This window comes from Dinoponera quadriceps, unplaced genomic scaffold (genome assembly GCF_001313825.1).
Source record: "Dinoponera quadriceps isolate SergipeBrazil2010 unplaced genomic scaffold, ASM131382v1 scaffold2110, whole genome shotgun sequence".
Taxonomy (NCBI): domain Eukaryota; kingdom Metazoa; phylum Arthropoda; class Insecta; order Hymenoptera; family Formicidae; genus Dinoponera; species Dinoponera quadriceps.
The window spans coordinates 1,063,074-1,087,672 of NW_014556168.1; positions in this window are offsets into that span (position 1 = coordinate 1,063,074).

A 24,599-nucleotide genomic window follows, 5' to 3' on the forward strand; every position below is an offset into this window, starting at 1 on the left:
TATTCACGATGGAATTATGAACAACTGCTAACACGGCTATTTGCCGGGTAGAGCTTACTTCCGTTTTAGTATTTATTGGTTATTAATTATCGATATTAGTTCTGACGTTCATTGCGTATTCTGTTTTCCCGGTCGCGCGAGAGGGAATATTTCCAAAAAATATTTGATACGGTGCCCGCTCCCCCCTCTCTCCGCCGCTCGTGACTCGCGCGACATATATCATCTATTTTAATATAGTAACAACGTATATAATAATTCGGCACTGCGACATGAATCCGACAGCGGCGTGAATTTTGCAACGACCCGCTATTTTACTCCCGTATTACGAAAGTTACATGAATATTTACACCGTCGCGCGGATTCGTCCTCGGCAAATTTCCCAGGTGGTTACCGTGACTGTCGCAGGTGAGTTTTTTGTAACTTCAATGCCGGCTGGTGGTCGCCGGCGTCTGCCTTTAAAATTGCAGTCGCCGAAAGTAACAGCGTAGCTGCAATTTGCACGCTATTATTTTAACGTAAAACTCGACGACGACGACGAGTACGACGTGGACGCGACTTTCTCGTGCGACGACGACGTGGTACAATCACCCGCCAGGTGCATTCGCAGCATTCATTTTCTCTCAGACCTCACCGCGCGCGTCTCATTCGCGGTCGCGGTTAAGGGGGTCGCAAATTAAATCCCAGTCCGAGACCCGGGACTTTCAATCGGCAGCGAAACGATGACGGCGGGTCCTCCTCCCCTCGACTAGAACAGAATCGTTCGCGGCCCTAATAAAAAGGTCATACTCGCGAATAGTAATAACAGTAATCACCCGAGCGCAGCACGACACGGATCGCAGTGACGTTTAGCTCCGGTGTGCCGAGGTTATTTGAGAACGAGCGACATTCGCTGCCCGTCGGTAGTTATTATCGTCCCGAAGAATTCTCTTAACGATTGTCACGACCGCGACGACGTAACGATTGCGTTATTATTCTTAGCCCCGTGAGCCCTCAATTATAAATGGAATTAATTGAAAGCAAGACTCTTTAACGATTAAAGAACTGTCCTTAGATTCATGCAGTGTACTTTATATCATTTCTGTGGATCTTTGATTTCTCGGCCCCCAGGGTTCTTCATTTATATTCTCTCCGTTCACTACGAGTCCTTTTATTAATTTAAAATTCCTCATATACGAGATACCCATTTCGTCCGAATTTTTCGATTTCAGATTATGTAGTGATAGTCGGTTTCTTATACCGCTCTAAAATTTGCCAATCGTTATAATAATACATAGAATGCGTAATGCGAAATGGAAAAAGACATCGCTGGGAACGGGCTATTCTGTTGAGGCAGAGATGGAATAGTTAAGCATTCGCGTGTAATTTACAACAAATTGAATTGAGAGGGTAAAGCGGAGTTCGCGGTAAACGCGTAGCAGGCAGTCGCTATTTCGATTTAATTAACAAATATTAATTAAGTTGCGTCGCGACACATCGTGCTTGAATATAAACGGCGTGAATCGAGCCGACCGACATGCAATTTGCTGCAATTTGGGAAACATCTGTTCGTCTATTCCACAATGCTCATTAGAACGATAACTGATGTTCCTTAATGAAGGCAGAAGAATACATTATTATTTTCATCGTATCGCTTCAATGTTATATCTACCGCAAATGTGTGTGTATATTATGCCCTTAAAAAATTATACCAACCAAGAAGATCGGAAAAATAATCAATTTTCAAGATTTTATTACGTGACATCCGTAAAAAGACTCATCGCCATTTAAGCGGTAAGCATAGCTAGGGAGTAGGTAGGATTTCAATCAGAGGGAAGAGTGCAAAAATTTATTTTCTCACAAAACTTGTTAGCATACTTATATTAAAGCCAGTCTTCACGGATCTTCAGAGTAAGCTTTCTTCATACTTATTCTTCTAGCTTCTTTCTTTACGCGAGCACCATTTTTCTGTGTACGCTTAGCATACATAGTTCACTGAGGCAATTTTCTGACATTGTCGACCGCAACCAGGTTTTCACCCTTTGCAATGTACTGAAAAACCTTTCAATGATACTCGTTGTGCACGGTTGGGCGAAGGAACGTCTGGTGGTGAATTCGAGAAATTTTCATTTTCATAAAGCCTTGCTGATACTTCGTCATTAGTTTTTAATTGCAGAACACGCACTACAGTTTTTTTATAAAATGTAAATTGTAATGCATCAGTTACATTTCTTTACTTTTATGGTTTTCATAATTTAATTTAATTATGAAACTTTAATTTGCTCCCCCTCCCGCCAAAGAATTATGAATGGACAAGCGCCACCTATCCCCTCTTAGCTATGCTCATGGTGGTAGGTCTAACTCCTTAATTAAAATTTAGTGTCTCGCACATCGAAGATCCGTTGCGTCGTTAATCGACGCGCTCTTACCAGATGCGAAAAGACGGAGAGAGATAAAGAGAGAAAGAGGGAGATGGAAGACGCAAAGGCCGACGGAGAGTACGGAAGGATTCTAAGCAAAGGCCAAGGGCTGTCCACTTCGTACTGATCAGCATTCGACCCCTGGCCGAGTAATGAGTCGTTACCTAAGACAGGCAATCACGGCGCGTACGGCAAGTATGTTAGAATCTCGGCGTCCGTAGGTATACGGGCGGGGAAATAATAACAATAATTACGACGCTACCGAGTGTGTCGGTGTGCTGGTGGTGGTTAATTCTAAGGTTCGCCCGTACTCGCGGCTGGCGGGCTTTTTAGCGTGATTTCACGTCGGTGCGGTAACGCGAGTGCGATGCATGTTCGCGCGTCATTCGGTCTCGGTAAATCCTCGACGTCGACGCACAAAGAGGCTTTAATAAACGCGCGCGGATAAAGGCAAGATCGGCGAGGTCGAGGATGAGACGGTGGGTAGGTGAGCTAAGAAAAAGGGAGAAAGAGAAAGAGATAAAGAAAGAAAGAAAGAGACAGAGGGAGTGAGAAAGGACGAAGGAGCAGATAGAAATTATTTCTTAATGGAAGAAGAAGCACCAAGGGAGTCGCGGAGAACGGACGGAAAGGTGGTACCCGCGTAATGATGAAGAAGGAGACAAGGTGGAGGCGAGAGGCTCGCAAGAAAGTCTCTTCCCGCGTAGATGAGCGCAAGCATAACGGACGAGAGGATGCGACGTAAAAAGAACGGCGCCGATAAAACAAAAGTCTGATAAAGTTTTCGAGGGCGAATGAAGGAGTCGGAAGAAGAAAAGGACGTTATCGGCTGGACGAAGGCAGAAGAAAACCCGATGAAAATAGAATGCATCGATCGCGGAACGGTGCAAGAGGCGGCTAGCCGGCCGGCGCGAACGAGCAATCGTTATCTCGAAATTCAAACCTCCGCTGGGACTCGAGTGTAATTTAGATCACGAAGTAGACATCCAGTAATTATCCAAATTCCGTAGAAATAATGCTATTAATCCTGTACCCGCATGCAAGCTCGCGGACGAGGGCCGCCGGGGCATCTCTCGGCGCGCAAGGTCGAAGTATTATCGCGAAATAGCGGATATTACCTCGCGATCGAGGTATTACTTAATTAGTGTTCTACTTCCCGTCTGAGTGATGTAGCGGCTAAAGCGGCTCCCATTGAAACGAGGAATCGCGCGCGCGCCCAAGCTCGTCGTTTTTCGGCCGTTTCGCGTGATACATCGAGGTAGAACCTCGACGAGATCAGGGCTTCTTTTTTCGGGAGGGGGCGAGCGAACGATAACGAGAACAGAAGCGAGCGCAGGTGCGAGAGGACGCGGAAGAAAAATAACGCGTGTAAGGGAGAATAAAGGACAACGCTGAGGGAAGAAGAAGGAGATCGAGAGCGGTGCGAAAGGATGAGATATCGTCGCTGTTCGCGCGAGTCAGCCGATGACATTTAAACGCGAGGGAAATAATAATCGCGATGCTACCGAGAGGAAGAGAGAGAGAAAGAGAGAGAGAGAGGCAGGCGGACGTCTTAATTATCGGTCCGCTTGGTCGCTGCCACTTTTTCAGACGCGCGCGATTGCGTGCGCTCGCTCGCGTCTGCCCGCGTATTGCGTGGGCAACGGGCGAGAGAGCGCCGTCGATCGGCGATAAAAAGCAAATCGAATGTCGACATTCCTGAATCGATTTTGTGCCGAGCGTGTTTGCGCGTCCCACGTAAGGTGCTCGCGTATTAATGCCGCGCAGCGAAATCCGCCTTAAGCTCGTTGCACAGAGCGGAGAGCGCGATTAATGAGACGCGCCTCTTCGTTTCTGTTTGGACGCAGCAGCAGCACCGTCGGCCGCGACGGTCAATCGGAATAATCGATCATTAATTATGGGTATCGCGAGCTTTCGCGGACAGCGTCGCTGAAGCGGTCGCGTTTATTCGCGCGCTCGTGATTAATAGTTTCTTACGTCAGCGTGCGCGACAGCGTGAGAGCGAGCGTCGTTTCTTCTGCCTGATTGAGGTGAACAATTGAGGCACTAATAATAAAAATGATATACGCGAAACGCACACTGGAAGATAAAAGTGCTACATTCAAGTAATATTGACTTGAATGCAGGTAAAATAATTACTCCAGTATTATTTAGCAAATATTTACTTGAATGTAGCACTTTTTCTCTCAGTGTACTCTTTGGAAAGAGCATTCCAGACGAAATACAAGTAAAATATGTCAGGTGTATGAGTTACAGAAGTAGTCGGGAAATTTTTCTTCGTCTTAAAGTTTGCAGCTTTAACTGAATTTCCGCTTTTTCGCGAAGTTTAGACGTTACAAGCTTGTAGAAAGTTCAGCCCCTCCCTCTTATTTTCCTTTTACTTTAACCCGAGTTGTTGATGCGATCCATCCTCAACTGTTTCGCATCTTATTGTAACTAAAAATTCCACGAGCGGATTCAAGTCTCGAATCTATCGGGTGCAAAACCAGTCGATTGCTTCGGGGCTCGAGGAGCCGGCGTATTGCGAGCGAGCAATCAGAGTCTGATAGAAAACTTCTCCCTCGCCGGATTCCATCTCATAGATGACAGTGTGAAGGGAGTTTAAGGAGAAAGAGATGATCGCAAAAGCGACTCGGCTCGACTCGAGGCACGTTCTCGCATCCTGTCAGGATGTCTCGGGAGGTAGCGACAAGGCCGACGCGATTAAATCCGGAGATGCTGCCGCCGTCGCGATGCATTTCGACGCGGCGATTATGCGCGGAGTTACGTATGCATCCTTTCCTTCCTATCCGCTAGCTAGCTAGGCTATACCCTATCCTTTTCTTTCGTCCTGTTCTTCCGCACTCCCCAACGCGGCATCCCTCCGGAATTTTTAAATGCATTCTCCGACGCGGTTCGCCGCACCATCGCCGGGATTTTCCCTCGTGGATGCGTCGATGGAAGAAGGAAGAAAAGGATCCCCACCCCGTCTCGGGAGCAAGGGACGGAAGGACAATGTCTCCGGAAGGCGTTCGACAACGGCACAAATGTATTCCGCCGCTGAGGGATTCGCCGGGGAATCTTATTTTATCGCGGATCTTATCACGGATTACAGCCCGCTCGCGGGAACGGCGCGGCGAATCGGTGACGCTCGTGGGAGAGCCGAGTGCAGCGGAATCGATTAGGATTAATTCCGATTAATCCCGGGGTGGGTAGCGCAGGAACGTAATACGTCGCCGTGATAATGCATTCGTCTTGGAGACCCCTTTGTGATGCGCGACATCGAACGGCCGCGAGTCATTAATCATCCGTGACTCTTTGCGTTATCTGCGCTCGATATTAATGAGAGAACCGTCGGCCCATCCACCTTCCTAGCGAGATTATCGCGGTTTGACGCGCCACGACGGAAATATTTATAAAGCAATCCTGACTTCGAGCGAATACGGCGCGATTACGGCGCAACGCGCTCGTATCTCCCTTTATTCGATTGCGCCGGGGAATATCGTTCGCTCGGGGTTAACTCGATTCGCTTTATACGCGTCCGTGTTACAAATTGGATATTAATTCGTGTCCGCTGTGACGCCCGGTATCAGACGCGCGCTCCCGTCTCGTTCCTCCCCTTCATTACGGAGACGACGAACGATAAGTGTAATTAACGTAGGACTTGCAATCAGTTAATACAGATTATAATACATTTATTTGCACACAACTAGCCAAGCTCGGACGATGTCTCGCGGGCGCCTGAAATTAATTAATTTGATTTAGAGGGGCTCTCGAGAGTGATGTAAAAAGGAGTCAAAGGCGAACTGCCGACCCAGTCTCGGTGGATCGCCAGATAATTCGAGGAATCTGCGCCGCGCGGATCGTCATCCGGAGGATGAGACTCCGATGGGCGCAGACAATGCGGCACAGACTGCGTTATCCGCTCGTCGTTGAGTTATATGTTCGGCACTCGCGATACGTCGGGCCGAAATTGTGACTCGACGGGAACGGATGGATCTTCCAGCGCCCGATAAATTAACGTCACGTCTCCGTGAGATCGCGAAATGTCTCGTAAGACGCGAGGAATCCGACGGTGGAATGCATTATGACCTTTTAACGCGCGATACACGCTGAAAATTCTCGGGGATACTCGGGGGATCCGCTTCGATGCCGATGGACGTCGTGCGGTGAGAAGTGCACGTCAAATTATACACATCGAGGTAACGACGCGACGACGAAAGACAGTCGCGCACGAGACGGCGAGGAATCCATTAAATTGAAATTAACAGGACTGCGTCCGGGATTCGTTCGGGGGCTGTCATTAAAATGCCGCACGTGCGAATCATCGTTTGAGCGATAATCGTACGCGATAAGAAGCGACGGCGGACAGCGCGCATTTACCGACGAATTGCGTTTTTAGCCGGCCGCCGCGTGGAAGCGCAAGAAGCCCCGCTTATCCCGCGATTTGATAAATGAACCTCGCGGTACGTAATAACCAGGTCGCCGATGCCGGTAAAAGCGTGCGCATAATGCGTTCCACCCTCTCGTCCGCCACACCCTCCTGCACTCAACTACCATCGCGCCCCGTGCTACGCGTCCATCCGCGGCGCGAAACAAGCGGGGGTGACATAATGCGATTGTACGTCGATGTTTCGCGCGACGGCCGACGCGACAATTTTTCATTAATACGAATCTCCCGTTGTTTTTCGGCGCGAAAGGAGGAGGCGAGGGGCCACACAGAGCGGGGCCAGCGGCGGCAAGAGTTCAGAATAGAGCGCTGGGAAAACTTTTCATCGGGTTTTCCCCGAATAAAAGCTTCTCTCCGCTATTTGCCTGCGCTTCCGCCCGTTCCTCGGCAACGTTCCGCTCGAGATTAATTGCCATCGAATCGTCGAATGGAATCGCTATTGAAACACGGGGAAAAAAGTCTCATCTCGCAAACTCTAATTAAGCGGCACGACAATCCCGGAACGGGCCTGGGAAGAGGGGAAGTCCGGTGAGATTTCATTCCCGATGAAGCCGCGGGGGCGAGCGAAATTAATACAGTCGACATTTTCTCATGCGAATCTGTGCGAAGGGAATATCATATTGCATATAGTCAATTTTATTTCTACTTGCAGTAAACATTTTCCGGGGAGCATAGGAATAACCATTTTACTTAGATCAAGTAAATATTATTCGAACGGTAGCACTTTTTTCTTTAAGCGTACATTATTATTGATGTAACACATTCACCGTATTGAAAACGTTTGTCCTCTGCGGTCTACTTTCGCGATCGTTATCGAGTTTCCGCGAGGATCATTCGCGTGCATCGCGTATTAATACCGGGTCCCGATAAGCTGCGAAAATAGACGGCGCCTAATCAAATTTCCGTCAAAGGCGGATCGGGCGATTCATCCGGGATGATCGCGGGGATGAACCGTGTAAATTCGCCTCAGAATGTAGCCGAGGAAGAAGCAAAGGCGATTCCGCGGTGGGCGAATGAAAGGACGGTCACGAGTGAAAAAGGACGCGCCGGGGAGAGCCGGGAGTGCAGGCTAATCGGATTTTTCCTATAAATCATACTTTACGCGCGTCTCGAGCTCTCGATCCTGTCGGGTACTAACGACCGTACGATCGTCTCGCGAAAATCATGTCGCGGAGAAGCGTGGCCGGCGGCTCGATGCAAATGGTTTTCCAACGAGCCGTGCCGTGCCGTACGAGTGATCGCTAAATAAACGTTCGCTACCAGCGAACTCGCGTTCGCTCCACGGACGACGATCTGGACAAAATAGCTTTCTAAAGGGAAAGCCTGATATTGCTGGTAAAACGTCGAAACCGATGTGAGAAGTATCATCGAGTTATAACCCCCCGCTCGTTCTCCATATCGCGATAACGTAACGCGTGTGCAATAGGATGTTCCGTCCGCTCCTCACATCCGCAAATTCCCCGGCCGATTTGCCGTCGATTTTACCTCGGGGAAAAATCGCCCGCCGCGTTTTCCCAATGACCGTCCGAGATATATGATTTTGCGTAAATCTGTCGTAAATTTTATTTCGCCCACGAGGTTTAATTGCGTAATCTCTCGCGGGTGCGGATCGCGGCGTACCGACGTGCCGATTGAATTCCAATCATCGAGCTTCCACGTTCCGCGTCATAAAGCCCGAAATCTCTTTATTATTATCGACTAAATCTCCATGGTAATAGCGAAAGTGTATCACCGTAAAGTCGGCGTAAAACGTCGGCGGGTACATGTCGTGTTTATAATGCATTCCTGCATCGATGGGTCGCGGGGAAAGGCGGCGCATAAAGCCGGCAATTACCCATCGGGCGGCGTAATGGCGAAACCTAATTTATATTCCGGATTTCCTATAATGCAATTCATTAGTCTCGAAACAGGTCTGGCATGGAGAAACAATGGCTCGTCTTCAAAGCTCCCCCGATACAGCGCTCTCTCCCTCTAACCCTCTTCCTTCTTCTTCCTGGTCTTCATTTTCTTCCTCCCCTTCTTCTTCTTCTTCTTCTCATCGTCATCTTTCGCCTTCGTTGAATCTTCCCTCCGTCTCGCCTCATAGCTTTCCTCCGCCGCTTCATCTTTATGGCTGGTACTACCAGCTTCCACCCAATTTATTAACGCACTTCATTCCGCTTTCCCTCTGGAGATTTATTTTATAATTACCCCTCCCCCCCCCCCCCCNCCTTACACCGTTCTCGTCGCCGGGCGAGATGAGCGCCGGTAAGTTTTTTACACCATGTGTGAAGAATAATTCACCGGCATTAACGACGTGTCGCTCGAATTTCGGATTTTCTCGCGAGCGGATGATAGAGGATCAACTGACTACAAAGCACGCTTGAGCGCATTATTTTGGAAGTGTCAGTTTTAAGATACGATATGGATTTCTTTGAGATGCCTCTACATCGATTTTTTTGTCTCGTACTTATAACTTGTAATAATAACATTTAACGATACAATTACTTGTACATTTTTCTTTAGCCAATGCTCAATAATTCTCATAAATATTTTACCATGTGTGTATTATTATTATATTTGTGTTATTATTATGTTATGATCAATTTTAATATACATGTATATCCATATGATGAATAAGAATGCATCATTAAAGAATTAAGTATATTAAATGATAATCTACGCGATATCGCGCGTACTATAGGACGTATGCGGCAGCCATGACAGTGTAGTATTAAACGCGCGCGCGTAAACGGAACGAGACGCGTCGTGCGGTATTCGTGATCCTTTTAATTGCGTCCTGTATATGTGCACGTGATTATGCGTGATTAATCGCAATACATCGCGCGTGTGATTATCGTGTGCATTATTGAGAGAGTATCTTGAGATTTAAAAGGTAACTACCGCACAATCATGAATCTCTATAACCTAACCTAATTTAACCTCGTCAATACCGCGCAACTTGTAACCTAACCTGTGCGAACTTAATCTATCGCCGTAATTAATCAGGAAAACTATTTCAGATTTGGCAGAGCTCGTGGCCACACGTTGGGTGCAGTCGATGTTCCGAAGGATGTGAGGTGCAGCACCGGAGGATCCGGTTCGGACCGAGCAGGATCGGCTGGAACGTAGGTTCAGAAACTCTGCGCGCTCCTCTATTTAACCCTTTGCGGACGAAAGCCGGGATATAGCCGTCAGAATGACGAATACTCGAATCATGACCGCAAAGGACTAATCCACTCGTATCTATGAGCATTCGTTCGTTAAGCCGAATCTTGGAGATAACTCTAACCTGCAAAACTATTTGTTCTGTTTCGCAGATCCCTCCTCCCGCCCTCTCTCCCGAGCAGTGTAGCAGAACGTGATCGATCCTAAGCCGGCAGTCTTTCGGTAAATAACGATAAAAATTTAAGGCAGCGAGTTCCTTTAAGAAATCTCGTGGAAATCAGTGTTATCTGATTTATTCCGTTCGTATTTGTTGTAATTTTTCACATTGTATATACATAATTTCTTGATGCGACAATACTTTATTTGCACTTTATAATCATACAGTAAAAAATTGTATGTTAAATTTAATATATTGCACAATTGTACATTGTCTTAATCGACCCACACAAATTTGTGTATTAATTTATCGTAAAGTAAATATGTTGAAAAGTAATACAAATATTATGTCAAAAATTAGCACAAAATTAATGTCCATATGTTAATTAACACTGAAGTATAAAATGCGTTATTTTAAGACTTACGTTGAATATTGGCTGAATACAAAATATTGTGATAACATAAACACAATATAAGTTAACATACGAGTATGTTAAAAATTTAATACAAACAATTTTAACAAGGACTGATTTTAACATAAATACAAAATGTTTCTTTTGCACGTTCGCCAGAGAAACATGAACTTTGGATGATCTAAAAGACACACGTATATAGTTTTAAAGGCTTGGAAAATACTGATTTTTCATTTTTTCTGCAATTTTCTCGGTTCCTTTCCTCGAATGAGTGAAGAAAAGTTGAAAGAACCCTATATTTTTCAATTTCTCCACAGATTTTTCGGTCTCTTTCCGAGAAGAAATTGGAAAAGCGGGTTTCCTTAACTTAATATACACGCGCATAAACTACATACATATGTGTTATTCGGGAAATTCGCAGATGAAACGACATTTTCCTTGACTCGAAAGCGGTCAGATTTGGTCTCGCCATGCTATTTGAGAGTTAACATTAATAACACCCTGCGCGCTTTCCTTTCTCGTTGCCGAGGTTCTCCCGAGTATATTTTCCTTGCCAGCGCGATTTTTCCTTTTCACCTTATTTCGCCCGATTCTTCGGCTGCTCTTGCGCCGCTTATTGTCTCGCTTCCTCTTTATAGCTCATACAACTCCACGTTCCGACTTCTGCCGTATTTATGGACACATTTTACCTCGCTCTCTCCCTCTCTCTCTCTCTCTCTCTTTCGTTCGAACGTTCACTTCGCTGTAGTTATCTATGTTTTCTTTGCACTCGGACCTAATGGACCGGCGCTTTATTGGCCTCTCGATCGTGAACGGTATCTGTGACGCGCCGTTTATCAACGCGATTTTGTTGAAATTAATAAAATGGTTCGTCGCGTACGCGTGCCGTTAGGCTGTTCCGCTTCTTAACTCATTACTGTTCATTAACATTCCGTCGATATGATTTCTCTCGGCTTGCTTCTTATCGTCAAGCTGCGAGAAAACGTGCGCGGATCGTTGTTATCGCCGTAGATATGTTCCTGTACGTTTGCTTTGTAAAAAGAAAACAATCAAAAAGAAAGATTATCGCGGATATATAGATAATAAATATGAGATACACTGATAGAAAATTATTAGTTAGTTTCGCCGTCAAACATATTTTATAGTAGCAGCAACATGCTTGCAAGGTTATTATCACTGACACTATAGTAAATTAACTTAAGAAAAAATAGATCACCGGACTATTTCTATGGTTAAAGGGCCGTGACTGGCGCCGAAACTAACTTATAATTGTCTATCGGTGTACGTAAACACGTGTACGCCGAAAAGTAACATGTCGAGAGAAGAATAGATAGTTATTTATAATAGCAAGAGATAATAGTTATTTCAGCGCTATCGCCGGCGCAGAAAGCGGGGGAAGTTTCGCGCGCTCCAAGTTTTCCCTGGGAATAACTCCGCGCATTAATGTATTAATGGCAGTCGCAGACTCGCAGATTCGCGCTTTTTATTTTCATTCCGTTCTCCTTGTCTCTCTGGAACTTACCGAGTCTGCCGGTCCTCTTTCAATCTCCCCCTGCCCACCTCCTGCACCCCTTCCCATTCCACCTAGCCATTTTCATTTTTCTTTCCTTCATCATTTACTACCCTCACTGCTTCATCTGGTATATCTATCTACCCGACCTCTCGTCCTTCCGTCTTTTTCAGCCGTTTCATATTTTTGCCCTCCTCGTACGCCACGCTTTTACGATTCATTCTCCGTATTTTTACGGATATACGGGCGCACCTCGTATTCAGTTATTTCCGTTTTTACTTCCGACACCGGTCCACGCTCGTAAAAACTTTTTTCGTCCGACCCACCGTGATTTCGGCGGCCTCCTCGTTATGCAATTCTGTTCTCGGCTACGCTGTATAATAAATTAATGGAATAACGCTAACCTAAGTTTCTCGCCGGGCCCGAGTCCCCCTCCTCGGATAATACTCGAGGCCGCGCCTCGCTCCACCCTCCCCTTTTTTCTTTCGTAGATTGTCCCCGCTCGTCCTGTTTACCCTTTAATGGCGGCACCAAGGTGGTGCAACAACGCGAGGTGGAGACAGGCTGTGACGTAGTTTACCGTCGCTCGCGACGATACGAAATGATTTAATACTCACGGAGGCGCAAGTTCTCGTCCCATACCCGTTTTATATTTCAACTGCGCGCGTGACACCGCGCGACGCGCGTCAAGGATTCAAGACCGGAATAAGCAAAGGAAGCACGTCTCTTCGTAACCTACTTTCCGATATACGTCGTGTATATATCTTTCTTTCTCTCTCTCTTTCCCTTTCTGAATTTTCGTTATATAATAAAGGTCGTACATATTCCTCGTGTCTCTCTTAATTTCTCGGATTAATGTCTCGCGAAAGAGCCCCGCGTCGTACGTTTTCGTCGAATCCCATTTTGCTGGGATAATATGCTTTACCGTGGCAACGTGAATTCTCTATTTTACGACGAGTATGCTTCACGAGGAGTGTTTGAAAACAATTTTGAGACATTTAACTTTCCCCGCGCTAAAACACGGTTCTGCGCGCTCGGTCGGTTTATTCAAGATACGCGCTGTTAGACGTTGACAATTGTTATTAACGAACGATGAAAAGTTCACCGTTCACCCATTGTTCGAAGGTTTCGAAAACGAGATCAAAGTCCGGCTGACTCTCGCTCAATTCCGAGTGCGAAGGTTTATGGAGATTGCGAAAAAAGTCACACGATGCGCGACGGATTTTATTTTCCCCGGATATCTCTGCAACCACGCGTCAAATTAAGTTAACCCGTCGACACTCCTCGTGGTGTGTGGGCAAATTTTATGAATTTCACTCCGCAAGTTTCGCAAAATCTCGTTAAAATCGATACCGTAACCGCGACTCGTTCGTATCCGGGACTCGTTTGAAATTTATGACGCTCCCAAATTGAATTCGAGATAAGCCGATTAATGCTGCGCGAAATACATTTAATGCGCGCAGAAATTACCGCCAATTCAGAATATTCCTTAGTCGCGTTCATCGTTATCTCGTTGCAAACGGGATTGAAACTAAAGGGGGTTTGATATGAGAAAGACAGAGATACACGTTGCGCTGCAACGCGACGAGGGCAACGGCCTGGTTAGTGGATGAAGCTGTACATGTAGTGGTGATGGTGGCGGCGGCGACGATGGTGGTGGTGGTGGTGGAATACGAATGTCGATTGCGCGTCCAAAGATTTACGGTTAAAATCGTGCTTTACGCGCGCTTCCCGTCAATTATGCCAAAGTTCGTTACTTCGGTCGAGCGTTCGCACGAAACGCGAGCTGTCGAGTCAGCCCGAACTAATTTTGAAAAACGGGCTATCGGAAATTAAAAAAAAAAGTGAGAAACAGAGCGACAGAGAGGTCACGTTTGCGTCCCATCGAGCGGTCGTTAATGCCCAACGACGCTCCATTAGGTTCGAATTTTTTTTTTGAAACGATAGCGCATAAACAATGAATGTTTTTCTTTTTTTTTTCTTTTTTTTTTCATTTCCTTTCCCGCGGATAGTTTCGCGGCTACGTATGAATTTTCGAACGTTAAGGATATATCTCTGCGTTTTAATCAGTCGCGAATGAGCGCGAATTAGACTTGTAAAAATCGCGTGGCCGGAATTTACAATCGAGATGAAAGCGCTGGATATATACGCCGCGTATCGCATACTTTCGATCGGTCCGGTTTCATTCCCGTTCGCAACCGTTTCAAACACACCGGCGCCGTCGGAGGGACGCTCTGTACTTGGGCGCGGGACGTAATAAAATTAATTAGGTCGCGCTGATCTCGGAAAACGAAAGCCCGCGATTTTAGGCGCCAAGTCAGGCGACATATCGACCCGTAATTGCTAAACCGCGTACTGGAAAGGCTCGAGATCGAAATCGTGCGAGGCACGAACCCGTGTATCCCTTTTCGACATGCCACAAAAGTGGCGAGCCAGACTTAATTAAGGAAAAGAGTAATGGAAAAAAAAAATTACGAAATGTCGACTAGACGTATCGATTATGTCGAGATTGCTTGATCGACGTTTTCAGGATATTATCGAGATTGTGAATCCGAATCATTTATCGCAGCCATATTTAGCGACACGTAGTGTGCTGAAATTCCGCTGGATTTTTCAAATTTTTAAACGTCAAATGCACGTCAACATGTTGAAAAGGCTAATTGATAATCCCGAACATGGAATGACGAATTATAAAATATTTAGAAACCAGCTTGGTTAATTTGATGGCGATACTTGACGTTTAAAAAAGAAACGGAGCGTATTGTTCCATGATATAATTTGCTAAATCGTATGAGAACCAACACATGTCTGATGTGAAGCGTGTTAAAAAAAGATGAGTACCATCTAGACAAAACAAATAAATGTGATTTAAAACGGTTTCAAGTTGACCCGACGAAGATATTAAATAAGTAAAATGCGCGAATTCGGTTCGAATTAAAAATAACGACGGGTCGGGACTTGATAAGTGGGACGTATGCGCTACCATTTCTTCTTGTTTTCTTTCATTTTTTTCTTCGCGAAAACTAATCGGACGGCGGTGTATTGCGCCGGTAATTAACGTCGACCTCGCTCAAAGATTTAATATCGAGAGCCGCATACCTCGGCGTCAATTACACGAAAGATACGTTTGCTTCTGTCGGTCGCGCAACACCGTCTCGTATTTCTTTACGAAACGCGAGGAAACGAATGGAGACTCGAACGAGTTTTGATTAATGGAACATTGGAAGCTGGGAAAGAAGAAAGAACCGCCCCGGGCGCCCAAAGGCGTAATTAACAACAGCAATCAAACGTCTTAGTGAATTTTTTTATGTATAAGCTAAGGAGGAGGAAGGGGGAAGGAAAGAGAGAGACGAGTTAGTCGGATCGGTGAAACTTATGACAGTTCGATGGATATTCCTTCCGACACGTGCAACGCTCGAGTTTTACGATGGGAAAAAAGTAAGCAATATCTTTATTAAAGTTGGAATCTTTCTCCGTGTACTTCCGTAGATATCCGTATCTCTTAAATTATATTATTTCGCGCTGCATCTCGCTCGATGGTGATGAGTAACTGCGAGTGCAATATACGAAATGTAATGCGATACAGTATTTACAAAAAATATTAACATCGGGAGGACATACAGAATATTAACAAAAGACAAATAAATTCAAGATTTAATAAAAAAAAAATAGTACATCTCTTTCGCTTTATTTTTTTAACTAATTTTCGCAACAGTATTGATTGTTGACTGCCCGGCAGCCATTTAGTCACTAGTTAAAAAAATGGAGAATTGGGTATCTTCGCTAGAAAAACGAGCAACGCTGGTAATATTGGGAAACAACGAAACAAAAGGTTGCTGTTTATTGAAAACTCATGTAAGTCTAGACGAAGGTGTGCTAGATAGTAATTAAGTAAGTCAGTAATTAAGCCTCTGACGTGGCTTGTAATTATCGCTGACGTGCTCGAGAGGGAGAAAGAGAGACAGAAACGGAGCCAAAGGGGGAGGAAATCAGAAAGTTGGAAGCGAGCTTCAAAGAGCCTCAAACCTTCTTCTAGACTTTACGATAGCAACCCCCATGGCCTTTATAGTTGCCGAGAAATTCGACGGGGGATAGGAGTGAAAGGAGGGAAGGGGGGTGGAAACGGCAGCTGGATATTGATCCCCAAACAAAACAGGCAGCGCGCGAGTGTCTAGCAATGTAATTTCTGACAATCCATGGGATACAGCGGAGCCGGTAAATATCCCACGGCGTCTTCCATTACGTAAAACAATATTTGCGGTGCATTATAACTCGCGATGTGTGTATACGCGGGAAAAAAATTGCAAGTACGAACTCGTTAAGGAAAGTCCGTCTTAACGTGCGAAAAAGTGCAACAGAATTCGTCCGACATTCGCCGTGTCAACAGCGAATTCTCCTAACTTCTCGAGAGAAATTTTGCATTTTGGAGAACGAGAGGAGAATTGCGACGTTTAAGTTACAAAGAAACTCTTTTACAAAGAAATAACTTTTGCACATCTTAACTCATTTTGCCGCTCTACCATTCGTCACGTTTAATTAATTTTTATGTAATACACCATTTTTATTCGAGTCATCTGTAAGATTATCGGCAAATTTACTTCAGTTTATTGTTAAAGATATATTTACAAGTGTTAACCAGTCGATTTGCAAAATTTAATAAAACATGAAAGTAACGAAGACCGACACACATTTAAGAGACGAGTATATCAATAAGAATCGAAGAATCGCGTATATAGATCTTCGAATACCAATCATAAATCTCAAATCATTCTTGCCTTTGAATTACTTGGTCTCGTTGTACGATTTCTCTCGAGAATTGTTTGTTTCCTTCGATCCGGCAAGATTCACTTATTTCGAGCTTCAATTTCGGCGAGAGCTTGCGTGTGTCTCCCCTCCCTCTCTCTCTCTCTCTCTGTCTGCGAAATTTCTTTCCGTACAAATTCTCGATCGTCTCCTCGACAGATTCTCGAAATTGTTTTCGACGCTAGTACTCGTTCGAGAGCGCCCTTTGAGAAAGCAGAGAGGAAACGAGGAAGAGAAAGAGAGAGAGACACGGAGAACGCCCCGGTGTAAATGCAACGCAACCGACGAGCCCCGAGGGTCGTCTCGAAGCTCGAGTGCGAGGAAAGTTCGGCAGGCTTGCCTTTTTATCCCTCCAGCAGACGTAAAGGGGCGCACTTACACACTCCACGCTCCCTTTCCTCGTGTCATTCGCTAGCTCCACCTCACTCGTTCCTCGCGTCTCCCTTTCGCGTCCTACTGCGAAGTCTCCAGAACCGACGTACAGCTATATCCGTCCACGGTTTCCTTTCGTCTCGACTAGACGCTAAAAATGCGCCCTCAGTCAGCAGGTCCTCCAGGAGGGCACGATGCCCTTCTCGAGGTACCGCTTGTCGAATAACCCTCGAGAAAGGTCGCGGCGAATGATCGGCTATCTCGTTTACGAGAAATATCGCTTGCGTGCTTCGGACGTTCGTATTTCCGCCATTTCCGCCGGGGAGATCTTAGGCCATCGACGTATTTAGTTTTTATCGGTTTGATAACCATCGCCGGAACTTGAAAGGCGAACGAGACACAGTGAAATATAACGTTGATTTGCATCGCAACTAGGACGACTAGTGGTATCAGTGGTATTTTATTTCTTTTTTTCTCCTTTTTATTCGAGAAGGGATACCCGAATTGCACGATTGCCGTTGATTTATTTGAATTAAAACACGCGGCAGACAGATACAGGGAGAGAAAACTATATGCGCGGATATAAACGACTGAATTTGCGCGCCACAATTTGTGATTAGTAAATTAGTTATCGCATCGGTTGTATTTCCAGCCAATTTGTTGGACATCATTCCGACATTTCGAACACTCACATTCTACAGTTCTCGAATAGCAATATAGGAAGCGTAGCTGAAATCCCAGCGAAATCGCATTTTCGAGTTGTCTCCATTTCGGGCGATTAATGGTCGTATTCGGTGTCTCGTGTTCAGCGATTTATTGTCAATGAAGCGTAGCGTAGATTATACAGCGTGCGTCCCGGCCTTCGTGAACTAAATTACAGGAAGTGCAACGGTATCTGGCTTCCTTCGCTCCGATCGAACGTCCGATTATGACTGCTCGCGGCCGACGAGAAAAAAAAAAGAAAAGCAATAAGAGGGGGGAAAACGCGCCGTCGAAAAATCGACACGATTCACAAGTGACAGCTGCGCCGTAATTGGAGCCAAGATGATTATCTCATCGATCTGATTCGGGAACAACCGGCGCTGTTAAAGGGATGCCATATTTGAAAAACTTTACCGACAGAATATTGACTTTTTTCTGCAAAGTTTACGTTTTATTGGTTGCCAACATTATAAATGCTTTTATGTAGTAGAAATATATGCGAAAACAAATTGGAGCATTGCTCAGAACATGACGGAAATGAAGAAAATTTTCAAATATCTCTAGCTGTCAATTAGCGTAAATATTTATATGATACAGAAATCCTGCAGCTTGTACGTACCGAATCGTGTCAATGTCTAGTTAGGAAAACTTCAAAGAACCTTTTTTACATTTTTTCGATGAAATTTAAAGGTCTAAAAAGATACGAAAAGTTCGCAAAAATATATTTATATATCTTGGTTAGATTTTCTGTCAGATATGATAAAACAGAGCAGCGCATATTCATCGCATTTATATTTATATGGAACTTATATTCACACAAGATATGTACATTGTTAAAAAGTAGCGTAGCTTGCGGTAGCTCAAATTAACTACGGCTTCAACGCTAATTTAAGCGTACGTAACTTTCAAGTAGCCTCTCGATGGGAGTAACGTAAAAAGAGGTTAAGATCGCGCTTCGCTCCATTTACGATTCGACGGCGATCGAAGGTAATAATACCATCAATCATTCCGTCCGCCGTAATCTTCGCCGTCGCTTCGCGGAGAACGTCGATTTTCGGATAGGACGCGTTATGGCTCGGAGCGAAATAAAAACAAAATAATTTGTAATACCGTGAGAAACCTTCGCCTCTTTCGCCTCGTCTTCGGGGAAGGACGAGGAGAAGCAGGCGGGAAACGAAGAGGGCGCGTTCGCTTTGAGGACGTCCTGGCATTGTCCTCCCGACGACAAAGGGACTCTTGTCTCCGTGCATTAGTGCGATTCACGGACGCGCGCGAGCCTCTAACGCGCCCTCGGATGGCGGATACGCGGTTAACGCGATAGATCAGAGAGGAGATCGCGTAGAAAAGATACATCGCGGCATTGTCTCGCCGTTGTATACCCCGCAATTCTCGCGTATATATGCCGTAATTACCGAACGAAGACGGCGTAATTAAGGGTGCCGGCCGCGAGGACACCCGAGGATCGACCTAATCAACCGGCTCGTTTGGACAGCTGTTCGCGACAACGTAATGACGCGTCTTATTCGCCTTCACAATACTACAAATTAGGGACAATAGCGTTCGCATTGTGCGCCGCACGGCCGTTCGCCATTTTTGCGGCGTCTCACCATGACGTGGGACATTAAGCGCGCTAACGACGCGGCCCGACTCGCCTATTCGCTCTAACACTCAGCCCGCGTTAGGGCCGACCGAGGAACTCGCGACGACGGAGTTTGCCGAGTTAATCGAGCGCCGCTGCGCTGAGCCGTGAATTTTGAATCGGGAACTTCGCGGGCCTTTCCACGGCGATGCGGAACGTAATTATGCGGTTAGTGCTACTAAATGCTTCACGCGCGCGCGCACACACACGCACACCCGTACAATATATATTACGCTGGTAGCGGCGTTATCGACCTGTGATCGATGTGCAGGAACAAGGGAATATCGATGCTAATCGTGGCGCGTAGACAGAGAGGGCGACGTGAAAGGCGCGGATCGACGAGCGCAACGAGCACTTTGAAGATACGTTTTCTTTTTTTTTTAATTAATCCTTGAACGATACGCGGTGTTACGGTTTAACATGCAAATCACGTTCCTCCCGGACGACCTGCGTCCGCGTGAATTTGGTACATTCGCGAATCAACAAGAAGGGAGAGAGAGAAAGAGAAAGAGCACCTGTGTGCTTTACGCCAAACGAGATTTATAGTTTCACGAGTAACTTCGATTGAGGTGGCGCGTTTGTGACAGACGCAATTCAGATCGCGTTGCCTTTTCCATAAGATGACGCGGACCCCTTTGTTGTTCTTTCCGGGTAGTTTGATTTTTGTTGGAGGTGCGATTTTTGACGTCGCGCCGAAGGGGAAACGGCGACGACGAGGTGACGAAAATTGACCCAACCTTCCTTGGGAATTTCTAATCCAATTTCTGTCAAGTTTCTTACGGGACGCGACGCGACGTTGGAAATTTCCTCGCGAATCCGCGAGTGAAAAGTTCGGAGCCATCTTTGCCCCGTCCTCGTCTTAGCGAAGGGTAAGGACGAGAGCCGCCAAGCCAGCCAGCCGGCGCGCTTTCGATACCGGGCGAGGCAAAGTTTCCCTCTTGCGACGGCAACAAGCGCGAAATTCCGCATGCACTCGCACTCCTCGCTCGTACATCTATATGCGTATCAGCAAAAGTTGGCTCACACGCGAGCGATACCTCACGAGCAAAATTCGATCCAGTAAATCGCAATCTTTCCCCCGACGTTTACGACGAATCACGGAGATTTATCGGGATAACGTGAACGAAAAAAAATGACGGCCGTTTGAAACTGCATCGAGGTAAAATTTAAATATACGTAGAATCCGCGCGCGCGCGCGCGCACACGTTGTACTGAGTTATAGCGCGAGCTCGTAAACGTACTTTGATAGCGACTCGTATCGCGTTACAGCCGTTTGTCGTTTCGAGGCTCGCTCGCTCCCTCCTGCCGACGTACCGCACGTACAAGCGTAATTCTCGCCTCGGTACTCGCTTCTTCTCCCGCTTCGCTTTATCATCGGGAAGACGAGCACCGCTTGCCGCGCGCGACAATAAGCGGACATTTTCCAATAGCGCGCGCGACGGCTCCGCCGGCGATTTTCCTATTTGGTCAATCGTTGCTCCGCCGTACACGCGAGCGCTCTTTGAGCACCGTGATTTATACCGGAGTCTCTTAAATCGTTCAGCAGATTAACTTAAAAGGTCCTTTATAGCGTGACTACTATATCATGACGGTCTTTGTGCGGCGGTCGGTCCTCACGAAACAAGATTAGCCCGTCGGCTTTTGTACCGAACGTCGAGAAATACTTAAGTCGTGAAAACACGCGCGCGCAAAAGCGACTCTTTCCCACGGACGGATTTTGGACCCGCGTCCTCACGGGTGTACAAGCGTCAAAGAAGGATTCAGTGAGTGAGCTCAATGGAGAGAGTCTTGAGAAATATAGCTCTTGATTAGATTCACGTAACGCAAAAGGATTAAAGACGATATCGGTCGAAGATTCGTTTATCTGAACGCGAAGAACAATGCAACGCCGACGCGAAATGCCTTAGTCGCCGTGAAATGACAGTCATTTAACACCGCTGTTACTCCTGCAATGGCGCTTAATTATTTCGACCAGCGCGAGGAAAGATCGCGATAAGTTTAACGATGCTAAATCGACCGTGCAGTAGACCGTGGATGCCTGCCAAATTACGAGAGAGAATTGTGGTCCCGTTGGAAACTGCACTAGCGGAAACATGCTAGCACAGGGCAAAAGGGACACAGTTTGCTTTTCGAGTGCAAACGAAACGACATCTCGCGGAATGTAAATGTCGACATTCGTTCACTCGTAATGATTGCCCCGGTGTAAGAGTCGAAGAGAAAATATACCGTGAGCGCGAGGTCGCTCGCTGCGCCGAGAATCGAGCCTTCACTCTCGAGCAACCGCTCCACCAACACAGGCTCCCCGCTACGATACACCTCTCTCTTGTCGGGTCTTAATTGTCAAGACGGTTCGATTCCTTCCCGTTCGACCGTTTACGTCAGGTAGCTTTCGTGGGGTATTGGATGGCTCGCGTACAAAAGAGAAGCTAAGGTCAATAGAGCGCTTTATCTGCTGAAACTTGTTAATCACACCTGCTTGTGTGTAAGATGTTTGCATACACCCTCGTCTTCCCTTACCTTGACTATTGTAGACTTTCTGTGCAATGAAACAAGAACGGAAGATCTCCCTTCGGAAGTCGTCCAAGTCGGCTGTATACGTTTTCTTTTTCGTATTAGACGTGACGAGTGTATTCCTTACTATTATATCTCCTTAAATTGGCTGCAGATTGCCTGCCGAAAAGTTGACTTTCTTGCTTCACGCACATAGTATCTACCGCCTTACATTAGTGAGCATTTTCATTTTTCGTGCGTTACACTAATGAAGCTCATAACCAGACGTATCATTTAACGCTAATTGTGCGGTAAGAGTCCCGGACATAACGCTCAACGCTGATTCAGACTGGTGTGAAATATTCACTAATGATAGGAGAAACATACGGTGGATTATACGGAGTGGTTTTTTTGTATGTGTCCAGTCGGCGTGGAAAATTTAGTCTCGCGACTCTCGCGAGGGAATTCGCTTCGTGAAATAATGGATAACCGAAGGGAGAACAGAACCGAGAGAGAGAGAGAGAGAGAGAGAGAGCTACTCAGACCGGTCTCGCGATTCTTCGAGTCGACTTCTTCTTAAGCCGCGCCATTGTGTCGCGGATGCGCCTCGGGGGTTCCGCTGTCCGAAATGCAAATTTAATTTTGCAATAAAAACGTACGGTCTCGAGGCGACCTGAAAGACCGAGCCCGGCGCCAAGACGGCCAAACATGAATTGCGACGGGTGCTTTCAGGAGAGGAGGGGAGGGAAAGGGTGTAAGGCGCCATGGCGTTCGCGTGCGCCTTTCAGTCATGGAACTCCTGAATTATGACGGGGTATCTCCGTCGCCATCGCTTCCCAAGATTCTGCACGCTTTCAGGAGCGAAAAAGGAGAGCGAGAGTTTAATGAGCTGCGGCCAAAAGGAGATTTGACAAGAGTGATATTATAGCATCGGCGCCGCTGTTGTCGGTCATTATCGCGGCCCTGTCGTTCAAATACGAAGAGCGAGTTATGATTACCGTTTTTTCACAAATTAGCAACTTGCGTCGGTTTGATTTTGTATTACGTGAAAGGACTCGGAAGCTTCACGCGAGAATACGCGAAAGTAGAATCGCCTGAAGTATCGTGAGATCTGAACTGAATAGGTGTGTTCAGGAAAACCAAATACTAGGGAATGTTATAGCATATTCCATAATATATTATGTAACACACATAACGAAACATTATAAAAACTCGGAGGACATTTCAAACAAAAATCTTGGATTACTATACACACATAAGGTAATGCAAGGTATTAGTGTTTGGATTAGTGCTACAAGACCGACGGAAGATCGTCAGATAATCGAGAAGCGAGAATGGGATGAGAAATCCGTGACCTGACCGTGACCTGGCCATGCTTTGACTAGATATATAGTGAGAATTGGCCTTAAAATACAGATCAAGGACGTTTGTCGGACAGTGAAACTTTCCTCGCACATTGCGCTAAATTATTTCGAGTCACGTGATGGTCCCGGTGAGGTCGGTCTCGTGTAAAAATCGCAGCAACGCATATCAGACGTGTTCATTTTCCACGCTAGCGGGCCGAACGCGTGTCGCAAATTTCGGCCCTTCTAAAAATTCCGCGCCCGGTTACGGCAATCTGCTCTCGCTCGCGCGCCCCCATGTATCCCTTCCTTCCTCGCGTGTACACGGCGTGTGCACGGTATCCCATCGCGTAGTATCACACTCCATCCTCGCCTGCGATCTTTCTGTCTGCCCATTTTTTTCTCCCTCTCTTGCAAGTACCATTCATCCGCGAGCTCTAATTGAAGCGAGCCGCATGGCGCGGAGTATCGGGAAAAATCTCGATTTTCCCGTCGTCCGTCGTTCCGGGCGATCTGCACGCGTCGCATGATCGATACGCACGGTAGTGTCCTGACGTGGCGCGATTGGTCGGCCGGTCGGCGGTCCGCGAAAAGCGAGAACGAGGGAAAAGCGGACACACGGGAGGAGAGATGCGGTGTACGAGCAGGTGGGCGGGCGGCCGGCTAGACAGACGGACAGACAGACGGACAGACAGGCGGGCAGGCAGTCGGGCGGGCACAGAAAGTGAAATGTCCTCGGCGACGAATTAAATGACGTTTTTCGAATTTGGCCGCGACCGTCCGGCCATCCGGCAGATGAAAGAGGTAAAAGGAAAACCGTTCTTCCTCCTGTCGGGAGCCGCGGTAACGGCGGGACCCGCGTGTAAATAAACCACCCGCTGATAAATTGGAGCCCGCTTACGTGCACCCCCGACGTTTCCACGCGCGCTCCCCCGCACGTGATTTAACGTAATGGACGCCGTGACTTGAGCCCGTCGCTTGCCTCTCCGAGTTATCGTCAAACAGCGGGGAATGGCTCGCGGCATCGCCGCTTCGGGATAAACAGCGATTAAACGTTGAGTCGCAGTCCTGTCAGCGAGCAGTCGCGGGCTGCCGAATAGCGACAGGATCGATAAACGACCGGTATCAAAATTGTCACGGACACGACACACACGTTGTCGGAATCGAAGATCTCCTTCTCCCCTTCCCCCCCCCCCCCC